A 10,377-nucleotide genomic window follows, 5' to 3' on the forward strand; every position below is an offset into this window, starting at 1 on the left:
TCCATTTTTTCGGAAATTAAAAATAGAGCTTGTTTTGGGTATTCATCAACTGTATATACAACTTATATGTGGAACTTGGGATGTCTAGCAGTCTGATTCTGACAGATAGATATCTGTGAGGGTGAGAATTTACTTACTTGAGATGTAATTTATAACTGAAATACTCAATGGAATTAAAATATTGATCTAGTTGCTGATACCTTTTGAAATTTCCTGATTGAGCCAGGACACAAACTTTACGTGGTAATATGGTATGATGACCGATGAACGATAGAAGTCACAATCGAGTATTGGTTAATGCCTTGATACATGCCTAGTGCTAAACACTTGAGGATCTTATCTTTGCTGAGTTGGGTGCCTAGTTATTGACTGACAAATACACTACGTCTACGTGTCATTAACAACAGGTCTATGGAGACGAGCTACGGTCATTTGCTTACTTTGAATTGTTTGATGATTTATTCACCGTTAAATTGCGCTCTTGGTACTTTGGACGATGGTCCCTTAAAGCTAAATATCCTTCTAGAAAATTTGAAGCAAACTCTCTGGCCAAAGACAATCTGTTGAAGAATCCTAATGTTGTGTTGTCTTTAATTTCAACATTTGTCTATGTGATTATCTTTCTGTACCCGTATTTATGATCCAGAATGATTTTAAGATTTCTACCCAACTACTTCTGATATAGCAACAATATTCTAACCGTTTACATATCCAGGTTTGGTCAATCGATTTGCTAATGCGGGAGATGTAGCTCTAGAGGCTGCTGGCACTACAACAGTGAAGGTATGCATGCGTGCCTTCTCAAATTTTCTGCTCGTTGTATGTCTCTTGTAGGATTTTCTAACTACTTGCATCATCAGTAAAATTTGTCATGTTTACCCTCGTAATTCTCCCAAGTCTCATGCATCAGCTAGATTCTTTCAGAATGTCACAATTGCAAGAAATTGTGTGGGTCTATTAATCAATCTTTGGTTAAGTCATTGAAGATGGTTGAAACTAGAAACACTGTGGAACAATGAATGAAGAATAAATATTGATGCTACCTGTTGTTGAAAAAAGATTTCCTTTTTGAAATTGTTGTTCTCGATTCCCCTTGTTGAGAAACATATTTCTAAAAAATATTGCAGACCTAGCAACACGAGTGCAACAAGATCAATAGCCTTATCTGTTGACTGCCCAATCAGAGTCTTGTCACTTCATGTATTGAGGCACGTACAATAATTAGATGCTGATTTTTTTCAGGGATGAGATCACAAGATCAGTCCTTTTGCTTGTTTACTTAGATGAACCTTTGCTCGAAACACTCTGAAATCAATTCGTTTGGGGTGTTCACCTCCAGCGGTTCTAAGGCACGTAGAGGGTGTTGTTTAGGGTCAAATGGCTTATTCTTTATGGTCTCTGAAGCATGGTATGGTCTCTGTATGCTCTATATGCACCCAATTCCTTAGTTTCCTAAAGTCCCCAATTTGTAGGGTTTATTGTTGTTGTTCTTGATACTGACTGTCATGTGCTATATCTATCTAGCTCAAGGCCTGCTTAGAATTGTAACTCTAGGCTTAATTCAATGCTAGGATCACTAATTTTGATTCATTGGTGTTCTGTTTAGTATGGAATGTATCTTCTGTCCCCAATTGTTTAGGGCATTATTTAATATACTTGAAAGCCTGATTCACTATTCCCTTTAGTAACCAACTATCCCATGTGGTTTTTTCAATCAATAGACTGAATCTATGGTCTGTTGGGTAGCATTACCATACTATAGTTTGCACAATATGGCATGCTATAGTTAATTTTTGTGTGTAACTGCTCTGTATAGTTACTCAATCCCCTTTTGGTTGATGCATGCTTACATGTCTGGTCTTGAGGTGCTATCTACCTTAAGGCTTGCTTAGAATTGTAACTCTAGGATTAACTTGATACTATGATTGCTAATTGATTCATTTGTCTTCTGTTTAGCATGGACTATATCCTCTATTTCCACTACTTAGGGCATTGTTTAATATACTTGAAATCATGAGTCACTCCTCAAAGCATTGTTTAATATACATGATGAATGGTCATTCGGTTATTGCGAGAATGGTAGTCGTTCTTCTGATACATTGCAAACTTGTTCCTATTTGATGATAGTTGCTGAAAGCTAAACATCCTTTTAGAAAAACTCTGTAGTCAAAGACAACCTGTTGAAGCTATAATTCTAATGCGACGTTGTCTTCCGCCTATAAGTATTAATCCAAGTGATTATCCTACTGTACCCGTTTTTACGAAGAATTATTTGAAAACAATCTAGTCAATTTTTTCACATTTTGCAACAAAGTTCTAACTATTTACATGTTCAGGATGGGCCAATCACTTTGCTTAATACGGTGATTAAACGTTGCTCCATTCGACCTAGTCGATTCGTTTATGATGTAGGAGTGTACTATGAAATGGGGGGTTCACTTTGCGTGGGTTGTACTTGCCTATGTGTGGAATTTCATGCATGGTTCATCAGTGCATAGGTGCATCCATCCTATCAACCACATACACGTTCAAGTATTACATGTGCCTATCCAACCAGGTGCATACACTACATTTGATGTTTCATGCTGATTTTTGTAGCGATATTTGCAAGATGTTTTCTTTTCTTTTAGGGAATTTTGGAACATGAAATGAGTTGCAACTATTTCACTTTGTTAAATTAAATAAATAAAGACACTACCACCTGTTGAAATCACACGAGCAGCAGAGCTCCTTTTAATTAGAAAGCCTGCATATTGATGATGAGTTTTGTCCTTGTTCCTTCTAGAACAGGAGGTTGCAATATTACTTATTTCTGTCCTAATCCCTTCAATCAAAAAGTTTTACTCAGTCCACGTATCCTTTTGCGGAGCTTAGATGGTGTTATGCACTGGGCAATGGAGACAATCGCGTGGTGGTAAGCCTCCTCTCCACTCGCAATGGACTTCAGTGCTCCTTGGCGGGTCGCTGAGATGCAGCCATGCAGCCTCAAATCGCCATCTCCAGGAGAATGAGGTTTGGTTTTGCTCCTACTCTACGTTGCTATTACCTGCACTTCACCACTCATGGACACTTAACTGAATGTTTTTTTATGCATGTGTGGATGGCAGGAGAGCTAGTTCTTGGGGTTCATGTCAAATCTGCTCTCAACTTCTCAACAAAGGGGTAAGCCACCCACGACATGATTTCCTTTTGATCTTGATTAAAATCAGTAGACTTTTTTCTGTCCACAAAAGCACCAAAAAACACAAGAGGTTGTTGTCTTGTCCTCTTTTCTTTTTTCTTGGATTTCAGCCATAGATTATCTTGTTACCTGCCTTCCTGTTTTGTGCAGCAGCAACAACCAGGATTGATTCCGTACAACAGAGGAGATGGGGTTCATTTTGGCGGGCAAGCTATGCGGTCAGAGGTGGTGCTACCATTCGGCATCGGCTGCACACATTCCCATGGTGAGCTCCTCTACCTCCTCTGTAGTTGTTTGCCCTGATGATGCTCGTGGCCATCGACCCACGGCTGTACCATGCTCTCTTTCACCGCCATCGAGCCATGGATGATCTAGGATTAGTTAGGGTTTTGGTGCGGATAGAGATTTGTTACCTTGATTGGTTGCTGCTTAAGGTTGATTGGCTTGATTAGCTCAACAGGATGATGTTTAGGGATGAATATATAAGTATGCCGTGGTCTGCAGTTTCGGCATTCAAGTCTTGTGTTGCTGCATTCTAGTGGAGGTATAAGCATTTAACTTGAACAGGAAAGTTCGATCCACTTATAACTGATTGTCCATCCATACATTCTACCTACCTAGCTGTGTTGTTGTTTTTCTTCTGGTGCTAAGATTGATAGCATCACATATCCTATGTTTTTCTTTCTCACTCAAGTATAACCTTGTGAGATGTGTGTGCCCCCTTCAAGCGCAACATCCGGCCCATCTTTTGCTGCTAACTGAAAGCACAGTAGCTACTGTATGTTTTAGGGGTAGAAATGATAATCTATACCCTGCCCCTTGCTGTTTGCTGTTTGCCATACACGGTGATTCCGCTTCATCCTCCAGCTAGTTACGTCATCACCTTTTTTTGCATAACTTTGTTGATGCCTTATTCTTTTAACCACCAAAATCTTCTATTAACGCATGCTTAATCTATGTATTTGTACATAAATTATTATCCAAACTAATAATCTCATCTCATGGGGAATTGGAACTGGAATTCAATTTCAATTTGAACTCAACTCAGATGGATCTGATTGGATTATACCTTTCCAACCGATGATACACGTGTGCGTGTGTAGAAAGAAACAATAGTGCAGGGTTGCCTCAGTTGATGCCATGCCAGTGGCCGCGATTGCCGCCCGAAGGGTGGGGAAATTGTCAGGACGTATTTAACAGGATCTTGATAGCTGAAGTTTACATTCCCCAGCTCATCAAAAAGTGCACGAACTCTGTCCTTCAATTTATGAACCACCCCTACCTCTGTCGATCGATGATCGATCCTAGAGTTGCGCCAGTCCCAAACCTGGTGCGGGCGTCTCGACCGCTACTCGCTCGTTGCCGGCAACCCTGCCATCAACACTTGCTACCGCTACCTGGAGGACGCCACCTGATGGCGCTTGACCGCGTGACCTGCATCCTCCATCCCCCGAGTGCCTTCGTTGCCGCGCGCGGTTCCACCTTCTCGTCTCCATGCGCCCCCGTTGCCTCCCCGCGCCATCTCTCATCATGAACGAGGGGACCAAACGAACCTTGCTCCCATGAACGGCGGTAGTTGGCCTCCGTGGCGTTGAGCCGCTCTTGCTCCTCCCTCTTCCTCTTGGCACTCTCCGTCTTGCGCTGCTTGATACCTTCCTTGGCGCGCTTGCGTGGCCACCTTCTCGCGCCGGAGCTCCCTGTCACCATCTGCGGCCTCGCCGGCGTTGCCAGGACCCGTCAGCGAGCGAGGCGGCTGCATGCTGAACATGATCACAAGACAGGAGGCGGGGAGGATGGCCGGAGGATCCGCTTCGGTACCCCGAGGAAGAGCTTGGTTTCTGTCGGCCCTTTTCCTCCCCGGCGAACCCGCGTGGCCACCTTCTTCTCGTGTCGGAGTTCCCTGTCACCGTCTGCGGCCTCGTCGGTGCCACCGGGACCCTTCAGCAGGCGAGGTGGTTGCACGCTGAACATGATCACGAGACAGGCGGTGGCGAGGATGGCCGGAGGATCCGCTTCGGTACCCTGAGGAAGTGCTTGGTTGCTGCCGGCCCTCTTCCTCCCCGGCGAACTCGGCGGCGACATGCGCCAGTGGCAACGGCCCGATGCTGTGCTACCTCGTCCGAGCCCCGGCAAGGCGGTCTCCATCCTTCATCCTTCGAGCACCTCTGCGGCTCTGCCTCTCGTCTCCACGCGCTCGCGTTGCCTCCCTGTGCCGGCCCTCATAGTGTACGAGGGAGACCGAACGAACCTTGCTCCCATGAACGGTGGTAGTTGGCCTCCTCGGTGTCGAGCCGCCGCGCACCCACCGCACGAAGACGTAGTCCACTACTCGGGGACCCATGTCGTTCATCCTTCACGTCGGTGGTACTTCCCTCGTCTCACGGAACGTGGCAGAGGCCATCCCCTGGTGCTCCCAATAGAGAAGTGAACCTATGACTCGCCATTTTGGTTTACTCACGTCCCGGCTCCGGGTGAGGACCCTGACCGGGTGGTTGACAACGAGTGTGCCCGCGGCCGTGGCCAGTGTCTGTGATTGCCGCCTGAATGGTGGGGAAATTGTCAGGACAATATGCCAGTGGAGAAGATGGTGGTGCTGACTTTAGGGACAGAGTAGCTGAAGGTAGTGCCGGCAGCAGGGACGGAGCAGCTGAAAAGCGAGGCCCATGGCGACTCACTCCCGTTGTCCAAGAAGAAGAGGTCGTCCATCGTTGTCACGGAGGTCGACAACATTGAGTGCGTAGAGCGGGGAGGACGTTGGCAGACGAATCCCCGTGTGTATGAGGTGTTTGTGGTAGAGCTCGCGGACGAGGTGGAGGCCGCCGTCGTTGGCTGGCGGCGATGTGCGTTCAGTACGGTAAGGTTGACAATGAGTTAATGAAATGTTCATGAAATTGAACAAAATTTCGCCAGTTGAAAGAATGAACATGAAAGTTTATGATTTAGATGATTTATCATTTAGTTTTTATAGATGTTATATACATTTAGCTTATCCAAAAATCTAGAAATGAATTGCTTAGTAAAAAAATGTTTGCAATTTTGAAAACATATGTTCAGGAAACCAAAAATTCCATATTTTTTAAATAGTTTGTGTATTTAAAAATGTTCTTGAATTGAACAAAAAATCATCAATTCAGAAAATACTCAAGAATTGAAAAATATCATAAAAATCCAAAAATCTCGTTGCATGTTTGAAAAAATGAATTGCTTAGGGACGGACCGTTTGGTCTCATTTAAGCTAGTTTTTGTAAGCAAATTTTAATAAAATTTAGAAAAATGTAAAACCTTCACATTCTTTCCATGTTTGTGTAAGAGATCGAAACGGTCCGTCCCTGGAGGACGTGTCGGCTGTGCGGGAGGCACCCAGCCCATGATGCACCGGTGCCAACCGAGCCATCGCGTCAAGAGACAAGCAAGTGACATGACAGTCGCATTGGCTTAGGGTTCGCGAGTCGAGGCAGTAGTGACGATGGACGGCGAGACTAGTACGTGACATGACAACCACAACGACTTAGGGTACGCGAATTGAGGCGGGTGTCGGTCCACTGGTGGAAAAACAGGCTTCCGTCCAGCCCCATAAGTCGCGAAGCTGTAGGAACCGCGACTAATGGGACCTTTAGTCGCGGTTCTGGAGGTGAACCGCGACCAAAGGCCTGGGCCCAGGGCGCTCGGTGGCCAGCTCGCGCACGTGAGGGTCTTTAGTCGCGGTTGGCCAGGACAACCGCGACTAAAGGCCTTCGGGCACCTTTAGTCACGGTTTGCCAGGCCAACCGCAACTAAAGCCCCTCCCCTATATATACCCATCCAGCAGCCAACACTTAGCCATTTGGAGCCATTCTCTTCACAAGTGGGTGTAGGTTTGCTTTTGGTTCCTCTTATGCACATAAGGTGTTTGATGAAATGCCCCAAGAGCATGAAACAAACATGACATGAAGTGTTGGAGCCACACTCCTCGATCGCGGTTAGCAACTTGATGAACCTTTGATGTGTCATTGATAAAATATGCATGTGTGCAGTTCATTGTTTAATTTATATTGTTTGTAGCTAGTTAGTTTAACAAATGCATGATGGTTAATTATATATTTTATATTATAATAATGCAGATGAATTGGCAATGGATGTACGGTAACCGACTCTCCGGCGAGTTCACTACGGGTTTGAAAGATTTCCTCGTAGTGGCTAATGCGAACAAGCAGGGGGGTTTTGTTATCTGTCCATGTGTTATCTGTAAGAATCAGAAGGGTTACTCTTCCTCAAGAGATGTTCACATGCATCTGCTTCGGCACGGTTTCATGCCAAGCTATAATTGTTGGACCAAGCATGGAGAAAGAGGGGTTATAATGGAAGAAGATGAAGAAGGGGATGATTTCATCGATGAAAGCTATCTTGCTCATTTCGGTGATACTTTCATGGAGGATGCTGAAGGTGAAGGGGAAGGTGAAGAAGAGGCACATGATGATCCCGTTGATGATCTTGGTCGGACCATTGCTGATGCACGGAGACGCTGCGAAACTGAAAAGGAGAGGGAGAATTTGGATCGCATGTTAGAGGATCACAGAAAGGCGCTGTACCCCGGATGCGATGATGGTCTGAAAAAGCTGGGCTGCACACTGGATTTGCTGAAATGGAAGGCAGAGGCAGGTGTAGCTGACTCGGCATTTGAAAACTTGCTGAAAATGTTGAAGAATATGTTTCCAAAGGATAACGAGTTGCCCGCCAGTACGTACGAAGCAAAGAAGGTTGTATGCCCTCTAGGTTTAGAGGTTCTGAAGATACATGCATGCATCAACGACTGCATCCTCTACCGCGGTGAATACGAGAATTTGAATGAATGCCCGGTATGCACTGCATTGCGTTATAAGATCAGAGGCGATGACCCTGGTGACGATGTTGAGGGCCAGAAACCCAGGAAGAGGGTTCCCGCCAAGGTGATGTGGTATGCTCCTATAATACCACGGTTGAAACGTCTGTTCAGGAACAAAGAGCATGCCAAGTTGTTGCGATGGCACAAAGAGGACCGTAAGTCGGACGGGGAGTTGAGACACACCGCAGATGGAACGCAATGGAGAAAGATCGACAGATGGTTCAAAGATTTTGCAACTGACGCAAGGAACATAAGATTTGCTCTAAGTACGGATGGCATGAATCCTTTTGGCGAGCAGAGCTCCAGCCATAGCACCTGGCCCGTGACTCTATGCATCTACAACCTTCCTCCTTGGTTGTGCATGAAGCGGAAGTTCATTATGATGCCAGTGCTCATCCAAGGTCCGAAGCAACCCGGCAACGACATCGATGTGTACCTAAGGCCATTAGTTGATGAACTTTTACAGCTGTGGGGTGGTGTTCGTGTGTGGGATGAGCACAAACAAGAGGAATTTGACCTACGAGCGTTGCTTTTCGTAACCATCAATGATTGGCCTGCTCTTAGTAACCTTTCGGGACTGTCAAATAAGGGATACAATGCATGCACGCACTGCTTACATGAGACTGAAAGTGTACATTTGCCAAATTGTAAGAAGAACGTGTACCTTGGGCATCGTCGATTTCTTCCGAAAATTCATCCAGTAAGAAAGAAAGGCAAGCATTACAACGGCAAGGCAGATCACCGGCCGAAGCCTGCGGAACGCACTGGTGCTGAGGTATTTGATATGGTCAAGGATTTGAAAGTCATCTTTGGAAAGGGTCCTGGCGGACAATCAGTTCCGAAGGGAGCTGACGGGCACGCAGCCATGTGGAAGAAGAAATCTATATTCTGGGAGCTAGAACATTGGAAAGTCCTAGATGTCCGCTCTGCAATCGACGTGATGCACGTTACGAAGAATATTTGCGTGAACCTCCTAAGCTTCTTGGGCGTGTATGGGAAGACAAATGATACAAAGGAAGCACGGCAGGACCAGCAACGTTTGAAAGACCCTGATGACCGGCATCCGGAATGGTTTCAAGGTCGTGCCAGCTACGCTCTGACCAAAGAAGAGAAGGTCATCTTTTTTGAATGCCTGAGCAGTATGAAGGTCCCGTCTGGATTCTCGTCCAATATAAAGGGAATAATAAACATGGCGGAGAAAAAGTTCCAAAACCTGAAGTCTCACGACTGCCACGTGATTATGACGCAATTGCTTCCGATTGCTTTGAGGGGGCTCCTGCCGGAAAATGTTCGAGTAGCCATTGTGAAGCTATGTGCATTCCTCAATGCAATCTCTTAGAAGGTAATCAATCCAGAAGTTCTACCACGGTTACAGAACGATGTGATCCAATGTCTTGTCAGTTTCGAGTTGGTGTTCCCGCCATCCTTCTTCAATATTATGACGCACCTCCTGGTTCACCTAGTCGAAGAGATTTTCGTTCTCGGTCCTGTATTTCTACACAATATGTTCCCCTTCGAGAGGTTCATGGGAGTATTAAAGAAATATGTTCGTAACCGTGTTAGGCCAGAAGGAAGCATCGCCAAGGGCTATGGAAATGAGGAGGTAATTGAGTTTTGTGTTGACTTTGTTCCTGACCTTAAGCCGATTGGTCTTCCTCGATCGCGGCACGAGGGGAGACTAAGTGGAAAAGGCACGATCGGAAGGAAATCAACGATATGTATGGACGGCCATTCTCTGACTGAAGCACACCACACTGTACTGACCAATTCCAGCTTGGTGGCTCCGTACTTTGAGAAACACAAGAATATTTTACGCTCGGACAACCCGGGGAAGCCTGAATCCTGGATTAGGAAGGCCCACATGGAGACTTTGGCAGTTGGTTGAGAAAACATTTAATGAATGACAATGATGTTGTAGATCAGCTGTACATGTTGGCCAAGACACCATCTTTGACTATAACGACTTTCCAAGGGTACGAGATAAATGGGAATACATTTTACACGATCGCCCAAGATAAAAAGAGCACCAACCAAAACAGTGGTGTCCGCTTTGATGCAGCAACCGAGAATGGGCAAAAGGTCACATATTATGGTTACATAGAGGAGATATGGGAACTTGACTATGGACCCTCCTTTAAGGTCCCTTTGTTCCGGTGCAAATGGTTCAAGCTAACAGGAGGTGGGGTAAAGGTGGACCAGCAATACGGAATGACAATGGTGGATTTCAACAATCTTGGTTACCTTGACGAACCATTCGTCCTAGCGAAAGATGTCGCTCAGGTTTTCTATGTGAAGGACATGAGTAGCAAACCGAGGAAACGGAAAGATAAGAAAA

Source organism: Triticum dicoccoides, chromosome 7A, assembly GCF_002162155.2.
Source record: "Triticum dicoccoides isolate Atlit2015 ecotype Zavitan chromosome 7A, WEW_v2.0, whole genome shotgun sequence".
Taxonomy (NCBI): Eukaryota; Viridiplantae; Streptophyta; class Magnoliopsida; order Poales; family Poaceae; genus Triticum; species Triticum dicoccoides.